Source organism: Suncus etruscus, chromosome 5 (assembly GCF_024139225.1).
Source record: "Suncus etruscus isolate mSunEtr1 chromosome 5, mSunEtr1.pri.cur, whole genome shotgun sequence".
NCBI lineage: Eukaryota > Metazoa > Chordata > Mammalia > Eulipotyphla > Soricidae > Suncus > Suncus etruscus.
This window is the reverse complement of record NC_064852.1, coordinates 145,339,429-145,362,270: the sequence shown is the minus strand read 5'-3', so window position 1 is coordinate 145,362,270 and position 22,842 is coordinate 145,339,429. Positions and strand designations below refer to the sequence as shown.

General features: G+C 35.2%; 1 protein-coding gene and 1 non-coding gene across 2 annotated transcripts in view; one reads left to right on the top strand and one right to left on the bottom strand.

Annotated features, from left to right (window-relative positions):
* The window catches only part of ANGPT1 (angiopoietin 1), a 272,220-nt gene that overhangs the window by 116,134 nt on the left and 133,244 nt on the right, over positions 1 to 22,842 (bottom strand). The gene's annotated exons all lie outside the window — the stretch shown is intronic.
* Positions 13,078 to 13,211, top strand: LOC126010050 (small nucleolar RNA SNORA51). Its single transcript, XR_007496189.1, has one exon. It is a non-coding gene; the product is annotated as a small nucleolar RNA SNORA51 (small nucleolar RNA).

Below are 22,842 nucleotides of genomic sequence, written 5' to 3'. Positions count from 1 at the left end.
CTCATCAAAAAGATCATACATCATGATCAAGTGGGATTCATCCCAGGAATGCAAGGTTGGTTCAACATACGCAAATCAATCAACATTATACACCACATCAACAACATGAAGGACAAAAACCACATGATCATATCAATCGATGCAGAGAAGGCGTTTGACAAAATCCAACATCCGTTCATGTTAAAGACACTCAGTTATATAGTTTTATTACCAATTTAAGAACTGAGTTAGAGTACTTTTAACTGCTAATAAAATAGACTTGTATCTCAATGCCTGACTAGCACTGAAGAGAAAAGTACAAACTATATTAATAGACTGCTCTCTGATTTCTTGTTCTGTAGAAAAAGTGAAAACAATCATTTCTCAGCCTTTACAAAGCACAGGTTTTCTTTTCTAGGGAGTGAAGCTAAGTTGTATGATTAATTTTTCCCATTTGTAACTGTATCTTAAGGTTATATAAATGAATAGTTCTCATCGTTGGCAAATATTTATTTCCCAAAGAGAGAAATTATGGAATGTAGAGGGAAAAATGGGAAACAAGTTATCAAAATAAAAAACTAATTCTATAGTCTTTCTCAAAAGTACATTGCTACATTAAGTTTTTAAAATAACCCTATCCACAATGAAAAAGACAGCTCTCTCCCAACTTCCTTCGTAGTCTTCTTTGAATAGATCCTGTGAACTAGATGTTTAAGGTACTAAGTTAATAAAATAGGCAGCTTCCCATAGCTTTAAAAAAAAAACTAACAACATAAAAACAAAAGAAAATTTTTTCTACCCAACAAAATAAACAATATACAAAATTATGATCTCAATTGTGGTATATATATTCAGATATATATTTATGTCCATTGGAAAAGAAAGAAAATGAATTGTGAACAGAGCTTCTAGCTCTCTATTGGGACTACAGGTGAAATTTATTTTCTTTTTATAATGGTTTGATATTTTCCACTTTCTTTAAAAAAAAAAAGAAGGATTTAGATTTGGAGAGATAGCATGAAGGTAGGGCATTTGCCTTGCATGCAAAGGCACGGTGGTTCAAATTCCAGCATCCCATATGGCATCCCGAGCATGCCAGGAGCAATTTCTGAGCATAGAGCCAGAAGTAACCCATGAGTGCTGCCAGGCATGACCCCAAAACCAAAAAGAAAAAGGATTTAATTTATATTTTAAAAGTAACCATAAATAACAAGAAACTTGCACAGAAATGTGCTTAGAATGCATTCACCCTCAGTGGGAAACTTTTAAACATCTGCTATGTAGTGGTCACCTGATCAGATAAAACCTGGAAAATATGACTAGGGTCAAGAACCATGGTTTGCTTGGCTTTTTCCATTATTTCTGCTTCCCAATGCCTTGGCTTTATGAGAGGTAATGGAAGCAAGCAAACAGGTAAAGAAAATGAAACTCCTGTAGTTTATTCTGAATTTTATAGAACATCTTTAACAGTCATTGATTATTTGTGTTCCCAACAAGCTCTTTAGCTTATTGGATTCTACTTCTTTGAACTATTAAAGGAGCTTTCTAATTTTCTTTAACTAGTCCTCAGAGCAACCCTTTGGAATAGACATTTTTACCATACCATACCTATGAGACAAGGAAGTTCTAAGGTATTGATAGACCAACAAAATTAATATGCTGGAGCTAGAGTACAATCCCAAATCGTACTCATGCCTAAGCCCATCCTTAGTACCTTAATGTTAAGATAGACTCATAAAAAGGAGAGACATTTCCAGCTCAAATCTGTCCAACGTAAATGCTTTGTTTGGATAGCACATTATTTTTTAAATACGGTTCATGCCTTAAGCTAGGACACATGAGTATTCAGTTAGACACATTTCTTAAACTTTTTTGCATAACATTTCTGGTTCTTTGGGCTACTGAAATAAACTGCCCGAATCCTACAGGTAAATATTTCTATTGCCACCAAATGAGAGGAGAAGGTGAATAAACAGTCCATAACATTTGACTTTGAGCATCACTTTCTGATAGTTAAATTCCTTCTTTATAAAATAGCTTTGAAAAATAAAGCCCTCTATCATGATCATGTTTAAGAATATTGAAAGAATGACTAAATGATGAAGAATAGACAGCAAATTCTTTGAGAAAGTCTAAATCCTGCTCAAAGCACTGTATGTGACAAGTTGACTTGTTCTTTCTTCAGCTCCATGATGATGTGCTATTTATGGCCTCATTAATTATCCTTGTTGAAAAGTATTAGTATTTTATTTATTTTACTAAACCAAAGAAGAGATAGCATCTTCACATAGAATAAGGATTAATATCAGATTAGTGTCATAGTTTTTTGTCTGTTCCTTGTAAAACAGAGGTGACTAACCATCACCTTGTCAAATAAACACGCATGTCACAAATGTCAAGCAAACATTTATCTTAAAGCTCAAAAGCACACATTGAAATCTTATAGTATGTTCTAATATTCTTACTTTTAAAATGTTTATTAATAGGGCCCGGAGAGATAGCGCAGAGGCATTTGCCTTGCAAGCAGCCAATCCAGGACCAAAGGTGGTTGGTTCGAATCCCAGTGTCCCATATGGTCCCCTGTGCTTGCCAGGAGCTATTTCTGAGCAGACAGCCAGGAGTAACCCCTGAGCATCGCCAGGTGTGGCCCAAAAAACAAAAAACAATGTTTATTAATAAAAGTTTATCAGTTACCTTCTAAAGGTGTGTTGGGGAAAATAAAATCTTCCTTATTTAGGAGTTCATTAAAATATGAAGAACAATTGATTCAAAACTTTTGGGGTACTAGAGTCAAAACAAGACTTTAGTATATGCTATCTGTGCAAAAGACCCAGTTTTCTGTTTGTTTTGGGGGGCAGGCACACCCTGTATGCTCAGGGGTTACTCCTCGCTACGCACTCAGAAATTGCTCCTGGCTAGGGGGAATCATATGGGATGCTGGGAATCGAACCTAGGTCTGTCCTGGGTCAGCCACATGCAAGGCAAATGCCCTACTGCTGTGCTATACTCAGGTCCCTATACCCGGTTTTATCACTGCACACATAGCTGTCAGACTACTGTGAGAGCACCCCTTAGTACCATGCCAGGAGTGGCCCAGCATCACCATGTGTTGTCTCCAAAACAGCTAAGTTAAAGAGTAAAATATATTATATAAAACTGCTAAACCAAAGTACCTTTGCTCAAAAATTAACTGTTCAAATAAAGTTGTATTCATAAAAAGATTTGTAGACATATAAATATACATACTAGTGAATCAGATTCTTGATATTACAGACTACAATTTTTCACCATGAAAAATGCCATATCTTATCCATATAGTTTTAAGAGTAGAACAATTAATTGGATATGAACAGAGACAAATAGCCATATAGGTGTGTCAGTAAGAAGGCTCATAACGTATATTCATTTCTGGACTTAAGTATTTAAGACAAAATCAGTTCAACAAAGATCTAACAAGTAAGTATTCTATGTTAATGTGTCCCAAAGTGATCCAATGGATACAATTTCTCCTGGGTCCTGTCTAGTGAAAGAACAAGTATTGAAACACATTAAAATCTGATAACTGTTAGAACAAAAAGTACAAGATTGTTTGAAACATATATCTCAGTTTTATAAAGTCTGTGACACTTGGATTCCATACTCTCACAGAAAAGAAGAGTTAGGTAGATTCTTCTAAGTTAAGGCAGCATGCCTAAAGATGCATGTTTTCACGACCTATTTTTTGACTGTCCTGATGTGCTCTCACAGCCAGAGCTGGTTGCTCTCAGCTTTCATAGATCCCTAATAGCCTTGTTGAACACTTAAATTAGATCAGTATTATTATTTCCAGGAAATTCTGAAGCCCAACCACGATTATATCCTAGGTCATTGTGGAATCTTTTAACTTAACTTCTTAAACTTAAATCTTTTAACTTGCCATAGTATGAGAAGTAGCATAAGGAAAAATCAAGCAAATTTGCTGGAAAACTATCATAATATTAAACAAGCACACATGTGTGTTCCCAAAAATTTTTTTACCAGTCTAGAAAGAAGAGTTAAAGAACTTAGGTGATTTTCCCCAAAGAAGTAGTTATAATAAAGCTCAGAGTAGAAGCAGAATTCTTAGATGTCGAAATCTGTATTTTGTGACTCATTCCATACACACAAAGAATATCAACCTATGACAGTCTCTCAGGTTTCAAAAAATTAATAATTGGCATGATGGTTATGGTCTACCTTATTTCTTCCAAATGAGAGAAAGGTTAGATGGGTGAACTCCCTTGTGCAAATGGAATACTGCAGGACACAGAGCTATCTTTAGCCTGATGTAGAGGAAAGCTCCCAGAATATGTCATCAGGAAACCTAAGTGATTTGTGTTTTCATATTTTTCCCTGTATAATAGTCAAGTCAATTTTGAAGTCTTATATTTTTCTCTGAGACAAAGTTTCTCATTAGTAAAACTGTCATACTTATTATAAATGTACTGTCTCATTTGTTCATTATAAGGATCAATAAAGTACTGGATATAGAAACCCTTGGAGTGTTCTGTTGGAAAACTACAAGAGTTGGGGGAAAGGCAGCATGTTACCATTTTAAACATGACAGTTCATCAGTTCCCAATATCTGACTTCCAAAAAATAAAGATAAATTAAAGTAGGAATTGTTGGGTGACGGATGTAGCTTAGTCCTATGAAACTTGCCTCACAAGTGCTAGATTTGCTCCCAGTAAAGAAATAACAATCATTTAATTGTTGATTTTTTTTAATATTCCACACTTAGGGTATTAGGACTCTACAAAGTAACAATCTTTCAAGGATTTTTTTTATTCCTGCTTGACTGAATACCAAACATTACAAGTCACAGATAACTGTGTTTAAAAACCAAAGTCAAATCAAATATAATGTTAATAGACATGTATTTACTTATATGATAAAGCATTTACTTGTGCTGGGTAGTTGGCAAATTTGGCAGTGACAGAATTCAAATGAATCTTTCCCTCATGAGAAACAGTACCTCCATGAATTTTAATGTTTTGAATTTCATAAACCTCAGGGGGTTAGCACTTCTTTATTTAATCACACAATCAAAAATTTCTTGTGGACTCAGCTTTATAAAAGACTCTAAATTGGTAGGTCTATGGAGATTCCTGAGCTTCCTGTGATGCTCACCAATAAAGCATCTGTAGCGATCATGCTATTGGACACGAGGTAATGAGCCCTGTATTTTCCTGGGGCGCCTCTAATGATTTAACACGGAAAGGTCACAGTGCTATGCACAGTGGGATTTCATCCTTAAATGGGATTCTAAACAGGAAGAGACTTTCCAGAAAGAAGTCATTAAAACACTTCAATTTCTAAAACAGTAGAGAGATGCAACTACTAAAACAGAACCAGGTTGGTCTCCTAAGGAGAAAACACATACATAATAACTATAAAGATAGATGAACTGGTAGTATTTTTTATTATTTTAAATATGATCCGTAACAAGAGGAATAGCTTTGTTTTATTTGAGATATATCGTTTTTAATTTTACACAAGTTGCACAAAACCATAATGATTTCAGTGACACAGCACAGAATATAACTCCTAAACCTGAAACATTGATATTTTCTGCACCGCTCAGTTTTCTTTCATTTGTACAAGAAAGTTAATATTAAGTTTATTTTATATAAGTTTGCATAAAAATGGACTCATCTCATTTCATAATTTTAGTAATAGTTCTGAAATACTAAATTCATAATTAGTATTTATTGCAGCCTTGCTATCTGTGAGGTAATGTATTAGTTTTCTTACATGATATTTTTTAGTTCTCAAAACAACTATTAGAGCTAAGAGTTCATAAGTCTATTTCAGAGACAAGTAGGCATCTGAAAACTTGGTTTTGGTCATGTAGCCAAGAGTAGGAATGAGAAGTAAACCTTTCTAACTCTGACTCTGAATTAGGATTATGCCCCCCAAAAGTCAAAAATGATTATTTCTGGAAAAACTAGAAAGAATTCTGAGTTGATTAGCACAAAATCCTATTTACACACACACACACACACACACACACACACACACACACACACACAACTAGTTTCTAAATATTTATTTTAAAAAGATCACTGAGCAAAGGTACTGTAAATTAAGTACAATCCTGCTTAATACATTGATTGCTTTCACTTTTTTCAAACAAAACCTGTCTTTATTTTTTTTTATTTTTTTATTTTTTTTTTTTTGGTTTTTGGGCCACACCCGTTTGACGCTCAGGGGTTACTCCTGACTATGTGCTCAGAAATCGCCCCTGGCTTGGGGGGACCATATGGGACACCAGGGAATCGAACCGCGGTCCATCCTATGCTAGCGCTTGCAAGGCAGACATCTTATCTCTAGCGCCACCTTCCTGGCCCCAAAACCTGTCTTTAATTTAAGTGGCCAAGCAATTGCAGAGTTTAGCTATGTTGCTGCACACAAACTTCACAAGGAAAGATTCTTGCAGATATTGAAATTAAAAATAGGATGTTATGTCATCAGACTCTCAGATGATTTCCTCATAGCATTCATATTCTGTGTATTTACCAACTGCAGTACCTCATTGTGATCAATAGAACATGACAAAATGTCACTTTAGATAAAGGACATCAAGAAACTACTTCCTCAATGCATCTGTATTTCTCTCCTACCTCCCTTACCCCCTCTCTCTCTCACACACACACACACACATACACACACACACACACACACACACACACACACACACACATTCTAGGGCAAAATATAAGCATAGAAGCAGCATTGAGGATAGATCTACATGCTGAGAAATAATCACTAACCAGAGTCAAGAGAATGAGCCTGAACAAGTGAAGTTCAGAGTCTGTAGTTTAGTCAAACAAAATGAGTGCATCCTCATCAGGGAGCTGATGCCAGAACCATACATGCAAGCTGACTCTCAGACACTAAGTGATGTAATAAATGTTCAGTGTTTTATGATAATAAATGTTGGCATGATTTGTTAGACATTTGATTAGACATTTGTTAGACATTTGATTTGTTAGAGAGTTTGATAGATCATCTATAAAAATGGTCCTAGCTTCAAGTTAGGAGTTCATCTCAATCCAATTTTGTATCCATGCATTGCATAGAAACTTGAAGAGATGATATTTTACAGTAAAAAGTGAACATAATATTCAGGTAGGAAATTTTAAAGGGCAAAAGATAAGAAAACTAATGAAAGAATGCTGTTGGAAACATGATCATTAGTGTTTGGTCTTTAAGTTAAACAAGATAGTCTAGACCAAAACTTAAACTGTGGGTTTGTATGATTTCATACACAGTTTCATAATTTAGTATGAAGGTTGTTAAAAAGTTTAAGATGTTCTATATTCAGTTTATATATTTATTCATCTATAATAAACAAAAATTCATCGTGTTAGAATGCAAATTTGCTATAGATCTTTCTAAGAATAACTTATATCATAAATAATTGCAAAATAAATTCTGTATGCATTATTGTTAGTAAATGTGTGTTTTGGTACCAAGTTATATACATAAATACCTGGCATCAAGTAAAAAATTTTCAGATAAGAAGTAGTAAGTGGGGGCCGGTGAGGTGGTGCTAGAGGTAAGGTGTCTGCCTTGCAAGCGCTAGCCAAGGAAGGACTGCGGTTGGATCCCCCGGCATCCCATATGGTCCCCCCAAGCCAGGGGCAATTTCTGAGTTCTTAGCCAGAAGTAACTCCTGAGCATCAAATGGGTGTGGCCCGAAACCCCCCCCCAAAAAAAGAAGTATTAAGTGAAAATATTTAGAAATGGCACTTGCCTAGCACATGCACCCCCCACAAACCCTATGATCTCCTGAAGGCCCTCCAAAAGCGATCCCTGAATTTAGAGACAAGAGTGAACACTGATCACCACTGGGTGTGTTCCAAAGTAAAAAATCCAAAACAAAAATAGTCCTGATTTAGGGCCCGGAGTGGTGATGCAAGCAGTAAGGCATCTGCTTTCCCCGCGATAGCCTAGGACAGACCACGGTTGGATCCCCTGGCGTCCCATAGGGTCCCCCAAGCCAGAAGCAATTTCTGAGCTCATAGCCAGGAGTAACCCCTGAAAATCACCGGGTGTGGCCCAAAAAGCCAATAAAAATATATATTATAAATAATAAATATTATATTATGATAATATAATAAAAATTAAAATAAATAAATATAAATATATATAGTCCTGATATAGACTAGAGGCTAGTATGCATCACTAACTCCTATTTCATGCAATTAATAAAACTATTTATTAGCCAACCTATAAATTAATCTGCACTTTCCTATTTTTACACTCCTTAATTATCATGGACCTTATTTTTGAAGCTGAATAAAAAAAGGGAAGAAAACAGAATCTCCTAAAGGTAAGATCTTTTACTCTCTGTAGTTTATAGTAAAACGAATCTTTGCTATTTGAAAAGACTAATATACTTCTGGCTGATGCCTGGGCTTTTTATGTTCTCTTCCTGTCCCCTCATTAAGTCCCCTTCTACTATGATGTTCATCCAGTTCTGCCTTTTCCCACAATAACTTCTCAGTGCTTTAATTCACTGAAAGGCAGTCACAAATTAATGTTCTTCTAGATAGAGACATTTTCTAAAACCACTTATTTTTCAAAAACTGCTTTTTTTTTCCAATTAAATCCTGACTTTTTGGGATATTGGGCACATTATAAGATGAATGGAAATAGCTATTCGTTCAAAGAAATGTATGGTCACTTGAGTTACTTGAACTGAAACTAAAATGGCCAGAAGAATAATTACTTGCTTTATGTACTAGAATGATAGGTTTAATTATTTCTAACTTAAAATTTTCTGTTTGTTTTGATTTGGACATCACACCTGGTGAATCTAAGGGGTTACTTCTGGGTCTGTACTTAGGAATCACACCTGGCAATGCTTAGGGAATCATATAGGATGCCAGAGAATGGCATCCCAGGTCAACAATATGCAAGGCAAGCACCCTACACACTGAAATATCACTCTGTTCCCTAATTATTTTTAACTTAGGGCAAAGTGATGCTCTGTTTTGTGTGACTATGAGGCCTTCCTACTTGTGTATAATAGGATACATAACTTCAATACTGGCCTCTACGCACAAGATGCCAGGAGCATCTTGAGCTTTGACAATCAAAAATATTTCCAGATACTGTCATGGAATATCAGAATTGGGCCTTGTCCAGAAGTAGTGATCTAATAATTTCTAAACTTTTTGAACAAAAATATGTTGAGAACTATCATGACAATGTCAGTAAATGAGGGATGTAGAAAACCTGTCTTAAATATAGGCGAGTTGCGGGGAGCAGGGCATTGGTGGTGGGAATGTGACATGGATGAAGGGGGGTGTTCTTTTTATGACTGAAACCCAACTACAATCATGCTTGTAATCACGATGTTTAAATAAATATGTTATTATTAAAAATATGTGTATGTGAGTGTGTGCACACATTTATGAAATATAAGAAAAATAATTTCAATATTTATTGTGACGTTGTTTAGGATATGCCCACTCTCCCTGTAGTCTTTAAAATGAGAACCATATAACAAAATGGAATGAGTTTATCCGATTCTTTTTTACATTCTAGAAAAATACTGAAATTGCTTTATTTTTTTCTTGTTTAGTCATTGGGCTATTTGTGTTCAAGGGTTACTCCTGACTCTGTTCAAGAATTATTCCTGGTAGTGTTCCTAAGGGAACATACAGGATGGTATCTATTGGTCAGCTGCGTTTAAGGCAAGTCCTACTCACTAAAATATTAAGCCTCTGAAGCTATTATTTTAACTTCAATTTCACTTATTAGATAATCTATATTTCATCATATTTACAAAGCTCAGACATTTTCACAATGTGAGAAATGGAATTGTGCATGATTCTCCTTTTCTGAATAGTTCTTCCTTCTTTTTTTTTTTTTTTTTTTTGGTTTTTGGTTTTTGGACCACATCTGGTGATGCTCATGGGTTACTCCTGGCTATGTGGTCAGAAATTGATCCTGGCTTGGGGGACCATATTGGATGTCGGGGCATCAAATCGCGGTCCATCCTAGGCTAGCATGGGCAAGATAGATGCTTTATATCTTGCGCCACTGCTCTGCCCCATCATGCTTCTTTTTCTTTTTAATTTGCCCTAGTTTCCTTATAGCATTTAGGTTTCTATCATATGATAAATATACTATATTCTATGTATAAATGTAAGAGCTTATATAATGAATATAAAATACATTAAAGTTTAATAAATAATTCATCTATTATAATTTTCCTTACATTTTTTTTTTGATTTTGGGTCATAGTGCTCAGGGGTTACTCCTGGCTCCATGCTCAGAAATTGCTCCTGGCAGGCAAGGGGGGGGGGCATATTGGACGCCGGGATTCAAACCGATGACCTTCTGCATGAAAGGCAAATGCCTTACCTCCATGCTATCTCTCTGGCCCCACATTTTTTCTTAATTATTCTGTATGGTTCTTTCCATAGGTGTGAAACACCAATGGTTTCATCTTTGTTTATGTAAATGAAAGGATAGTGCAACGTATAGGCACAGATTATCTAGAAATTGAATAGGACATCTGCATAGTCCCATTGACAAATAGACTTTTGATTTCTTTTGGTTTTTACTTGATTAAAACCATTGTGCTTTACAAAGTAAATCTGGTTTTCAGACATACACTGAATTAGGATCAATTCTACTACCAATGTCCACCTCCTTTCACTAATGTTCTCCACTTGTACACCAGACCACCACCACCTCTACCTCCTAGCCTGCCAGTGTAACAGACACATTTTAAACTTAGGTTGTTTAAGTCTGGGTCTTTTGATTCTATTGATGTTGCTTTGGATTAAATATTTAGTTCTTTCCTCTTTTAATACTACCAGTATACCTGAGACCACGTGGCTCCTTGCCCTCATCCTTTCATATTTGTATTTCTCCTATTCCACTCAGTTTCTTTCCTTCCCCTCTCTATACACTGGTCCAAGGGTATTTGAGACAATTCCCATTTAGAGTATTGCATTTTTTCATGCATTTTTTCTAAATACCACATCTGAGGGATATCACTCTGTAATGTATCCTTCTTCTGGCTTATTTCATTTAACATCATATTTTCCAGGTTCATCCATTGTGCTGCAAGCTGTATGACTGCATCATTTCTTACAGCTATGTAGTATTCCATTGTTTATATGTGCCACATCTTCACTATTCACTCATTTGTTGTTAGACATCAGTTGAAACCAAGTCTTACCTATTGCACTGCAATAAGTATCGGTGTACATACATCTTTTTGAATAAATGGTTTGCTGTCCTGGGAATAGATATCCAAAAGAGATATTTTGGGATCATATGGTAGCTCAATTTTGAGTTTTCTGAGAACCCTCCATACTTTTTTTCCATAGGGGTTGGATGAGGCAGCATTCCCACCAGCAATGGAAGAGTTTCTTTCTTCCACATTCCTGCCAACAGAGGTTATTCCCATTATTTTTGATATGTGCCATCCGCATGGCTGTAAGATGTTACCTCATTGTTGTTTTGACTTGACTTCCCTAATGATGAGAGATGATGGAACATGTTTTCTTGTGTTTATTTGCCATCTGTTGATCTTTCCCAGAAAAGTGTAAATTGATATCCTCTCCCAATTTTTATGGGGTTTTTAGGTTTTCTGAGTTAACCTTTATAAGTACTTTGTATATCCTAGATATAAAGCTTTTATCTGATGTATTGATTGCAAAAATTTTCTCCCTTTCAGTTTACTGTCTTCAAATTTTAGCATGTGTTTCTTTGGCTATACAGAAACTTAAAATAATCATGCCCAGAAAACAGAAGGCCTCCTGTAGATTCAATCACCTAGCCAGCTTTGGAACCCAAGTCTCTGCCTCTCCTTTGTCCTATAGTAAGGTAAAAACAAGATACTTTTGGTAAGTATTGTTGGGACCTGAATTCTGAATAAGGAGGGATGCCATTTTGTAAAAGCCACATGGCAGGCTTCTTTAGGTTCTGAGCAGGGAGAAACACCATTTTGTAAGGACCACATGTTGTGATCCTACTTCCATAGACGCCTCAGTCTACCTGGCTGTACCAGGTAGCCTATCAGGGAAGGACAGGGAGTAGTAGGAAGATACCCCTAGACAAGAGCCAATCGTTCTAAGGATCATCAGAAAGCTGGAACCTCCCTATATCTCTTCCCTACATAATTCTCATCATAACCTTGGGCGGGGCTCATCTCCTTCAGAGGATGGCCCCTGGCTGGCCAGGCTGGGGAGTCTTGTTGGCAGACGGATTAAAGTGTTAAAAACTTTATTCCAGTTGTGTGGTCTCATCCTTCTACTCTGGAACCCTACAGTATCTCATCTAAACTACCTGATAAATTTTCACCTAATCTGCATGTTGTATAAATATCTAAATACCAAAGGTTACCAAACACAAAACAGGAGCTTGAATTTGGTCTCAAACAGATTTTTGCTGGTTATTTCCTGCCTTCGTTTTTTTAATGGGGATAATGTCATATTATTAGACGGAGTCTATAAATTTTGGTGTGTGATTAAAATGTAAATTGACTCATTGCTATGCCAAATATTCATATATTTCTAAAAATAAGTGAGGAAACAAACTGAAGTTTGTCTCAGATTAGAAAAAGTGATCATCCCTATTCAGTAAAAACTGAACTTACAAAAACCGTATGCAGTTGGATGATAAGGTGTTTAAAATGGCCTATTTGACAAAGTGTAAATCCTTTTCCATTTCCTCACTCTTCTTTTCAGTATCTCAATTTCCTACCTTCTAAGTGGCAATTAGCCTTAACACTATTTTTAGGCCAGTACAAAAGATTTATCTCTCTGAATTGGAAAACACATTTGAAGAGATCTAAAGAAAAGAAATGAATTTTGAATTTGCACAGTTTTTTTTTTCGCCAAATATATCTGTGTGTCACATAATCACATATTTATGAATTAGAGGATAATTAGAAAGCCTGATAAGGGGAAAGCCTGTCTATAGTACAGGCCCGTGTGGGGTGGGGAGGAAGGACACCTGGGATATTGGTGATGGGAATGTTGCACTGGTGAAGGTTTTTTTTATATATATAAAAAAATCAAAAAAAGAAAAATAGAAAAGAAAAGATAAGGCCTTCCAATGCTTATCACAGGCTGTGTTTTTTACACTGACTGTATAGAAAGAGAAGGTACAGTAAATGCACCCCATATACACTTCAACCCAGGCCCTTTGCCTGATCTGTATTGTGAATTGGGGGGACAAAAAAAAGAATTAGAGGATAGATTTTGAAATATGCTGAAATATGAGAAGTAGGCAACTGATTAAATCAAGAATGCAGTTAGGGGTGTATGTGAGTCTATTTACATAAGGTTTGTGAAAAGAGATTCAGTTCTAAAGGATGATAGGATGTCCCTGAGGAACCATTTACGGGACAATAGCCTTTATAAAACAACAGCTTACTGGACTCAGGAGAGAGGCTTCAAAGGTGGGGTAAATATTTTGCCTGTGGGAGCCTTGTGTTCAATTCCTAGCACTTAATGGTCCCTTAGCATCCATCTTTGGTAGCAGGCCTGAAAACCAACCAATACAATTTAAATAATAAATAAATAAAAAAAAAAACCTTTGATGGCTTTTCTTTAAAACTTTTGTTCTTTTTTTTTTTTCTTCTAAGAAATGACCTAGTTAAATAGAGAAGGAACTTGGAAAGCCATTGCCTGTGCTGAGCACCTAACTCTTGAAATGCCTTTTCTCTAGTGAAAGTCAGCTGTTTGATTCCCTTTCCAAAGAATTTCTGAATTTAGCTGCACTCAGCTGGCTCCTTGAAGAATGCTGCTCTTAATTCCCGTTTAAGACAGGGAAAGGTTAGGATTAATGATTCATTTTTATATATGCACCTCTCAAAAAAGCCTTTTCAGTTATAAAAGAAATGTGCCAAACTTTTTTTTGGGGAAAGGATTAAGATCAGGTTATTTCCATTCAAAAATATGTTCAAATATAGTTGTGGTGAGCAAACAGACCAGAGGAGCCAACTGCAATAGAATGTAATATAATGCTTCAAATTAATTTATCAGGTATATTTATCAGGAAATTATTATAAGATTAGAAAGTATAATATTTACATTTAATTACAATTTACACAATGGCAGTTCTCATGAGGAAATGTAATTTTCAAAAAGGCAAATAGATGAAACCAATAGGCTCACATACACTGTATTTTGGCCCAGGTCACCACAGTAGTCAGACAGGTTCAGTCCTGCCTAGAGGCACCCGGCCAAGGGTCTGAGCCGAGACTGACATCGGTTCATTTTAGCTCCTTCTTTCTCTAAGCCCTGGTGCTCTGTGCAGGACTCTGGCATGTTCACATTTTCTCAGAAGCATTTTACACCGTGGTGATGATTATTTATATATTATTTAAAATCTTATTATTGCATGGCTGAGATGCAGTCTCTGCCTTAAAAATTATTATTATTGGGCCGGGCGGTGGCGCTAAAGGTAAGGTGCCTGCCTTGCCTGCGCTAGCCAAGGAAAGGACCGCGGTTCGATCCCCCGGCGTCCCATATGGTCCCCCAAGCCAGGAGCAACTTCTGAGCACATAGCCAGGAGTAACCCCTGAGCGTTACCGGGTGTGGCCCAAAAACCAAAAAAAAAATTATTATTATTATTATTACTATTATTATAATTATAATTATTATTATTATTATTATTTATTTGGAGGTCACACCTGACACTGCTCAAGGATTACTCCTGACTCTGTTCAGGTCTCACTCTTGACAACTTCAGGAAGCTTATGTGATAATGAGAAGCAAACCCAGATTGGCCGAAAGTACTATCACTTGGTCATTAGCAATCTATAGATTTAAACAGGAGTCTATCAGAGAATTGACATAGATAAAATAATTAATTTTTGCTTGCAAAAGGATATAATCCCACATTTAGTCATCAAATGGAGTTAGGGTTTCCTATATCTCATCTCTAGAAATGTTGATAGCAGTTGGACAAGGAGAATACGAAGTGCATAACACGTTCTTAAAGAACAGCATAAATCCAATTTCATTTGAGGTAACCTGATATAATGCAAAAGACAGTGACAAAACAAAATACAAAAGAACTCAAACAACAACAACAAAACCAATATCCAAATTTCTAGGGCCAGAGAAAGGTTTAAATAGATTGCATATAACTAAGCTGCTTTCATCTCCAGCATCATACATGGGTGCCACGTGCTTCTACAGATGTGATCTCTAAACATGGGGTCAGAAATAAGCCTAGAGCACATCTGAGTGTGACCTAATCACCAACCACCCACTCACTCCAAAATAGAAGCTGCATAATGTTATTATTTGGGTTTTGAGTTTTTCAATAAGCTACATTTTAGTATAAGAACTAACAGTGAAACATTGGAAGTTTTTTAGTTCACTTTATACTGAAAATAAAATTAAATATTTATTAATAAAAACTTGGAGGTGGAAATAATATAACAAGTAAGGTGCTTGTTTGGCAGGAGATCAATCTCGGTTTAATAAATACAGAATCAGGAATAACCCCTGAGCACCAGAGGGTGTGAAACAAAAACAGGAGAGGGGAAATAGAACACAAAATTATGCCAGTTTCCTTCTGTCCCCAACATTTCTGCTTACCACAACTTCTAGAACAATGAAAAGGGTCAAATTAGTAAGTAAGACTTATCCTAAGTTGCAGACCTTATGGAATAAATACTAGAATCTATACAGTATTTTGTGTATTATGAGATGCACCCTTGCCCCCACAAAAGTGCATCTTATGGAGCGCATATCACCTGGAGCTGAAGTTTGAGTGCAGGGGAGGAGAACATCTAAAAACTAGGTGTGTCTTATGGTCAGGTGCCTCTTCTAGAGTAAAAAATACATTATATATGATAAGTTATTTATTTATGAATTTAAGAAATGGTATTTCATGAAAAAATACTACAATTCAGATTTTTTTTGTGAAAAAGGCATATGTTAAAATTAGAAATGATGAGAGAATGGTCAGAAAGGGATAGACTGGGATCTTTTTTTTTTTTTTTTGTTTTTTGTTCAACACCTGGCAGTGCTCAGGGGTGACTCCTGTCTGTCTGCTCAGAAATAGCTCCTGGCAGGCATGGGGGACCATATGGGACACCGGGATTCGAACCAACCACCTTTGGTCCTGGATCGGCTGCTTGCAAGGCAAACACCGCTGTGCTATCTCTCCGGGCCCTAGACTGGGATCTTAAGAAGAAAGAAGAGCTCTTACATAATTTTGGTGTAGGAGGAAAGTCATGAACGTCTTATATCTACCCAAAACATTGGCTTTAGCGAAGAAAAGTATTAAAGTCAATGGGAGAAACAGACAACTGATGGCAAGTATTTAATAGCAGGCTTAAAGGGATTTTAATTTTATTTCACTGAAGGGAAAAATAAAGACAAATCTGCATATACATGCCTTTTAGGATGACTCTAGTTTCTTAGTTACTTAGTTACTTCTATTATTATTTTAAAGATCTGGTATAACAACTGAAAACTTGATTTCTAAGCTACTAGCGTATGGTTGTGCATCTGGAAAATAAAGAATTTTAGAGTTTTTGATCTGGAATTTAGAAAACTTCCAGTTTTTAAGCAAGCCTTTATTAATATTTCAAAAGTTTAAGTAAATGTATTTCTTTCTACTGCTTTATCTATAGCACTCATTTCAAAATACAGCTTATCATTGGTTATACAAATACAAGAAAAGATTCATTTTTTTGTAGGTAATGAAGTGTAAAGATTAAGCATAAATGATGCAATATGCCTGATGTCCAGTCTTACATAAATAAATAAAAGACCATTTGTTTCTTTTCACCTAAGTACATACATTTACAAGAAAACTGTTCTATTGTTTTTGGCACACCAAATTTTCTAAGTATATATCAACATATTCTTAAGGTTGGGTTATAGCTTTTAATGATTCATTATACCGAAATATACATGATGAAAATCATATTATAATGAACGTAGTGAAATTTTTGGGTGCCTTAAAGGAAATATGAAGAGACTGAATTTCTTTCCTATTAGCCTCAAGGCACTTTCATAAATTTAGAAAGAAATTTCGGTCATAATCCCACTTGAATGTGTTTGCTGTGTGTACTAGCCAGGACAGACCTCACCTGCAAATACTAACACTGGGTCCTTCCCCAGACCTTACTTAGGGACATCCTCAAGATAGAACTTTATTTGTGGCGAAATTTGTATTGTTATTCTATAGAAACATTCTGTTAATTTGGAGAAGTGGAAGATGGCTGGAAGATACATGGAAGAAATTAACTTTGCATTTTGGAACACTAATTAAATAAATATGTATAAATTTAATACATTATCCTTTCAGAATATAGCTTGTGACATTAGTATTTCTTTCACCTGCTTCCACAGCTGGACCATTAAAACTCTTGTTATTAAACAAATATATGGTGAAGGTGAGATCTGAACCTGAAAATTTATGAATCAGAGACCAAAGATTTTAATTATCCAACTTGTCAAGAATATAAAAAATATAAATAGACTTCATAAATTAAAAAAAATGATCTAAGATCCTCTCAAAAGCCCTTCAGAGTTTGCTCTTCAAGCCTGTGCTATCACTTGAACATGGATCTAGCTTGCTTGTCTCTAAGTTTCTTTGCTTGCTTATTTGTTCTTTCATGTTTAAATTCTCTCTTGAATACAAACTTCTTTCTCTCCCCACCCTGCATCTTCCTAACTCAATTTCAATAAAATTACCTTGCCTCACAAATAAATAAAAAGACCTGAATGAAGATTTGTAAATCTGAACTAATATTTTTGATTAACTGACTAAATCCTTAGTGGGTACATCTATCCAAAATAAGCTTTTATGATATGTCTTTGAAGAATCAACATCTTTTGCCAAACTTTGACTAGATTACATTGGTATACACTGTTGCATAATATGTACCAACTGATTAGATGCTTTACCAAGTCGATAATGGAAAATTATCTATTGGAATTATAATAGTAACTAGTCACACTTGTAAATTTATACAAAAATAATAATTTTCCTTCTAAGGTTTGATGCTGAATTGAAATAAACTCATTATTCAATATAAATTAGCCTTCTGGCAGTTTTGAAGTCAAATGGAAGATTAATTGCAAACTGGAGATACATAGGGAGTTAATTAAAAAAAAATACTACAAATAAGCTATCACCACCACAACAAAATACACAAGCAGATTGAAAAATAGACAGAGCCTGTGTGAGACGCGTGCAAGGCAAACACCTTCCAGCTGTGCTGTCACTCCAGCCCAATTGTTAATACTTGATGCCTTATGGTTCTGCAGGCCCAAAGCTCTGAAGACTCAAGGCAGGTAGTAAATCCTACAATACTACTGAGTTTTTGTAGAATTGTTATATTTGATAATAAAATTTGCCTGTTTAATCTAGAAGAAAGGAAAGAACGAAAGAAAGAAAGAAAGAAACGAAAGAAAGAAAGAAAGAAAGAAAGAAAAAGAAAAGAAAGAAAGAAAGAAAGAAAGAAAGAAAGAAAGAGAAAGAAGAAGGAAGGAAGGAAGGAAGGAAGGAAGGAAGGAAGGAAGGAAGGAAGGAAGGAAGGAAGGAAGGAAGGAAGGAAGGAAGGAAGGAAGAAAGAAAGAAAGAAAGAAAGAAAGAAAGAAAGAAAGAAGAAAAGAAAGAAAGAAAGAAAGAAAGAGAAAGAAAGAAAGAAAGAAAGAAAGAAAGAAAAGAAAGAAAGATAGAAAGAAAGAAAGAAAGAAAGAAAAGAAAGAAAGAAAGAAAGAAAGAAAGGAAGAAAGGAAGAAGGAAGAAGGAAGGAAGGAGGAAGGAAGGAAGGAAGGAAGGAAGGAAGGAAAGGAAGGAAGGAAGAAGGAAGGAAGGAAGGAAGGAAGGAAGGAAGGAAAAGAAAAAAGAAAAATGGACAGAGGACCAAAATAGGTCTTTGATCAGAGATTATATGCAATTGATCAAAAGACACATGGTAAAATGTTCTTTATCACTTACAGTTAGTACTATACAAGTCAAAAGCACAAGGAGATTTCACCTGTTAACTGTAAACTGCACTTACTAGAAACTATTAAGAAGGAAGCATTGGTGAGAGTGTGGAGAAAAAGTCCTTGTTGTATGTTGGTGGAAATATATTCTGATGCTATCACTATGGAAAACAATATAGACTTCCTCAAAAAAATAAAAACAGACTCACCAGATGATTCAGCAATTCCACTTGTGAAAATTTATCAGAAAAAAAGTAAAATATTAATTAAAAATATAGCTGCAGCCCTACCCTAGTCCTTCCTTATTCAAAGTAGCCAATAAAGAAAAACATCATTTGTATACAAATCAAATGACTAAATAGATGTGCAAATGAACACTAGCCAATAATTTAAAAAAGATGAATCTTTAAAATAATGGATGGATCTTGAGGATATTTTAATTAAAACAGTAAATCAGAAAGCAAAGGACAAATACTGTTCATACATAGTCCACAAATTCCTTATTTGTATATATATATATATATATATACATATATTAATTGTGAAGAAAAATAAAACAAATCTAAGAAAAGTACGCTGATTATTAGAGAAATATCAGAGCAGTACAAAGAAAGAGGATTAGTAGTGAGATTGATAGGACATTTGACTAAAGTGAGGCACTGCGTATACACACTTTAACTGAGGTAAATAACTCAGAAGCTTGAGCCTTCATATGAGTAAACTAATGTTAGTTCAGAATAAGAAGTATGATAGGAGAAAGTGTCCCTAAACACTGTTATCTTTAGGGCCTGGAGAGATAGCGCAGTGGCGTTTGCCTTGCAAGCAGCCGATCCAGGACCAAAGGTGGTTGGTTCGAATCCCAGTGTCCCATATGGTCCCCCGTGCCTGCCAGGAGCTATTTCTGAGCAGACAGCCAGGAGTAACCCCTGAGCATTGCCGGGTGTGGCCCAAAAACAAACAAACAAAAAAAAAAACCAAAAACACTGTTATCTTTAATATACTGTTGTTATCAAACTATGTATTTTAATCTGTCTTCCTTTGAAGATGTTTATTTGTATGTTTTTTTTCTTTTTTATTGTAAGAATTTATTCAAGAGACAAAATTGATTAACATAATGAGGTAAACTAACATAACATAATATAGTGACATAACATATCACATAATATAATTGTTATAATAATTATACATGTAAGTCAAAGAAAGTTTCTGATTAAAAACACATTTTTTTTCATAATGGCTTACATATCTTTCACAGTAGTATTTTAGGTACATATTAACATTGAGTCAGGGGAATACCCATCACCAACTATGTCCTCCCCACATTCCAGTTCCCTCTCTACAACCCATATACCCCACCATCACCCCCCGGGCTGCTAGAGTAGGTGGACCCCTCTTTGTCTGGCTTACTATTAGTGATCACATATCTGTTTGGTCCTGGAGCCCTCCCTTGTTTCCCCTTCTATTTAAGAGGCATAGCTAGAAAAATCGAGGTATGTGGTTTTGTTTGAAGGCAAGAAAAGCAATAGAATGGGGTACAAAATAAGAGGAAAAAAAAGAAGTCAAAAGTCAAATACGCTGAAAATGGGCTGAGTCCGAGGCTTCTATTTGTATGTTTTGAAAGGAAGTGAAGTACACTTCAATGAAGCACTAGAAAGTTTTATCAAAGTTTCTAATCACCATTGAATATTATAACCTCATATATATAGTATAAAGAAAAAGTACACATGGCACAGATATGATAATTCAGTGAGGAAAAGACATATATATACACACACAGTTACACACATATATACACTGTATATGTGTATATAAGCTAAATATTAAACATACATTACTAACTACATTTTTGTATATGCTACCACTTTTAAGATTGGAGGAGTCCTAGAAGCTAATTATTACAAAAGTTTCTTACAGTCCTTTTTTTAATTATAAAAGCAATGTTATAAATATTAAGAGAAACATGTTTAGGGACTATGTTAAATTCAGACCATATATTTTATTGACCTTTGTATTGATTTTAAAATTTCCACTAAAGGCAACTAAAGTTGATTGTCTCAGTTGATTGATAATCCATCCTTAACCAATCATTTGCACCTGAAATGACCATATTAGTTGCTTATATGATGGTTTGTGATAGAGCATCCACTAAAAGAAAATTACTATGCTTACATGTATTAATTTTTTTATTTTTAACAAAGGGACTCTAATGCTGCAATCTGTGTTAATTAAAGCATACGAAGAGAAGAGTCACTAGTGGTAGCACCAGCATTGCCAATACGTTAAAGTGAAAATGGGATTACTTAAAGTTAAGTCCATAAAGTTGTCATGACAATGAAAGGGTAAGCACTATAGAATTTTTAAATGATAAAACAATGTCTTAGGCTTTAAACTTTCTAAAAGTGATAAAACCCAGATGTAAATGCCAACTAATTAATACTAAATATTTCACTACATTCTCCAAACATAACAGGGATTTATTTTATTAGCATGTCTACTACATCATAGTTCAAATACTTATAACTATTTCAACTATGTGCCTATTTTGCATATCCATTCCAGATTATTTGCAAACATGTTTAAAACTAAAATTTAACGTTACTTCAGAACATGTGCCCTGACTTGTTAGAGATTTATTATTCCTATGCAGTAAGAAAAAAAGTGAATTTTATTTTACCTCCTATGCTACTAAGTATGCAAATTAATTTATTATTCTTATTTTAAGAAAAGAACATTTTGTGTTGAAGAAGTAGATCCTTTACAAGAAACCACTCACCAGATGTTGGGGTCTTGAGATATCCCAAAAGGATACTAGCTTTATAAATGGTGAAAAAAGTTCACACACAATTCTAAGAAAGTAGACACACATTCTAGAGTGATGAATGTTGTTTGCAGAAAATAGCAAATGTGCTTTATCATCAGATACTAGAGCCCGGGATTATTAAAGCTGTTAAAATGTGGTTTAAGGAAGAAGAAAAATAACTAGAAAAATTAGTTGGCAGATGTTAAAGCAATAATTAAGTAGAATATAGAAAGGGAATGCCAGATATTCGGTTTATTATTGCACTTGCGCCAAGAACTTGAAGGCTGTGTGTGGTAATTTGCCGATTCGCCTTTTATTCTATTTGCAAAGGTATTTTTAAGAGCTACATGATATAGTATTCAGCCAATGGATCAGATATTTGTTGACTGTTCGTTACCTAAAGGGAAGTTTAATATGAGTATGTGTATATGAATGAATGTGTATAAAAACAGACTATCTACACACTATAAACAAGATACTACTTTAAATGTCTCTTGTTTTCTTTCTCAATTTACTTGTTTGTTTATTTCTTTTTTCTTGGGGAGGGGGGACCACACCAGATGATGCTCAGGAGTTACTCCTGGTTATGATCTCAGAAATCGTTCCTGGCTTGGGGACCATATGGGATGCCTAGGGATGGAACAGCAGTTTGTCCTGGGTCAGTTGTGTGTAAGGTTAACACCCTAAGGTTGTTAGTCTAATGTAAAATAGATCTCTAGAATTTATAACTTTATAGGCTGTATAAATATGTCCATTGTTATTTCACACTCTATGATTTGTACTTCCCACAGTTTTAATTTTTATTCTTGGTTTTGATTACACCAGTGGTGCTGGGGGGGGGCAGTGATTTTTGCTTGGTGCTCGAGGATTACCCTCTGTACTTGCGGAACCATGCTAAATTGGTTGTGGAACCTGGTCCTTTAGCAAGCAAAGGATGTGCTTGTCTCACTGTGCTTTCTCTCTGATCCTTTAATAAGATCATATTTAAGCCAACTCACCTGCTAGGATTCCAATATTTTCTCATTTTATCAATAAGAAAAATGTACTTACAAATAGATATATACTTTTCAGATGCAAAAACTTTAGAAGCCTATCAAGTATTTG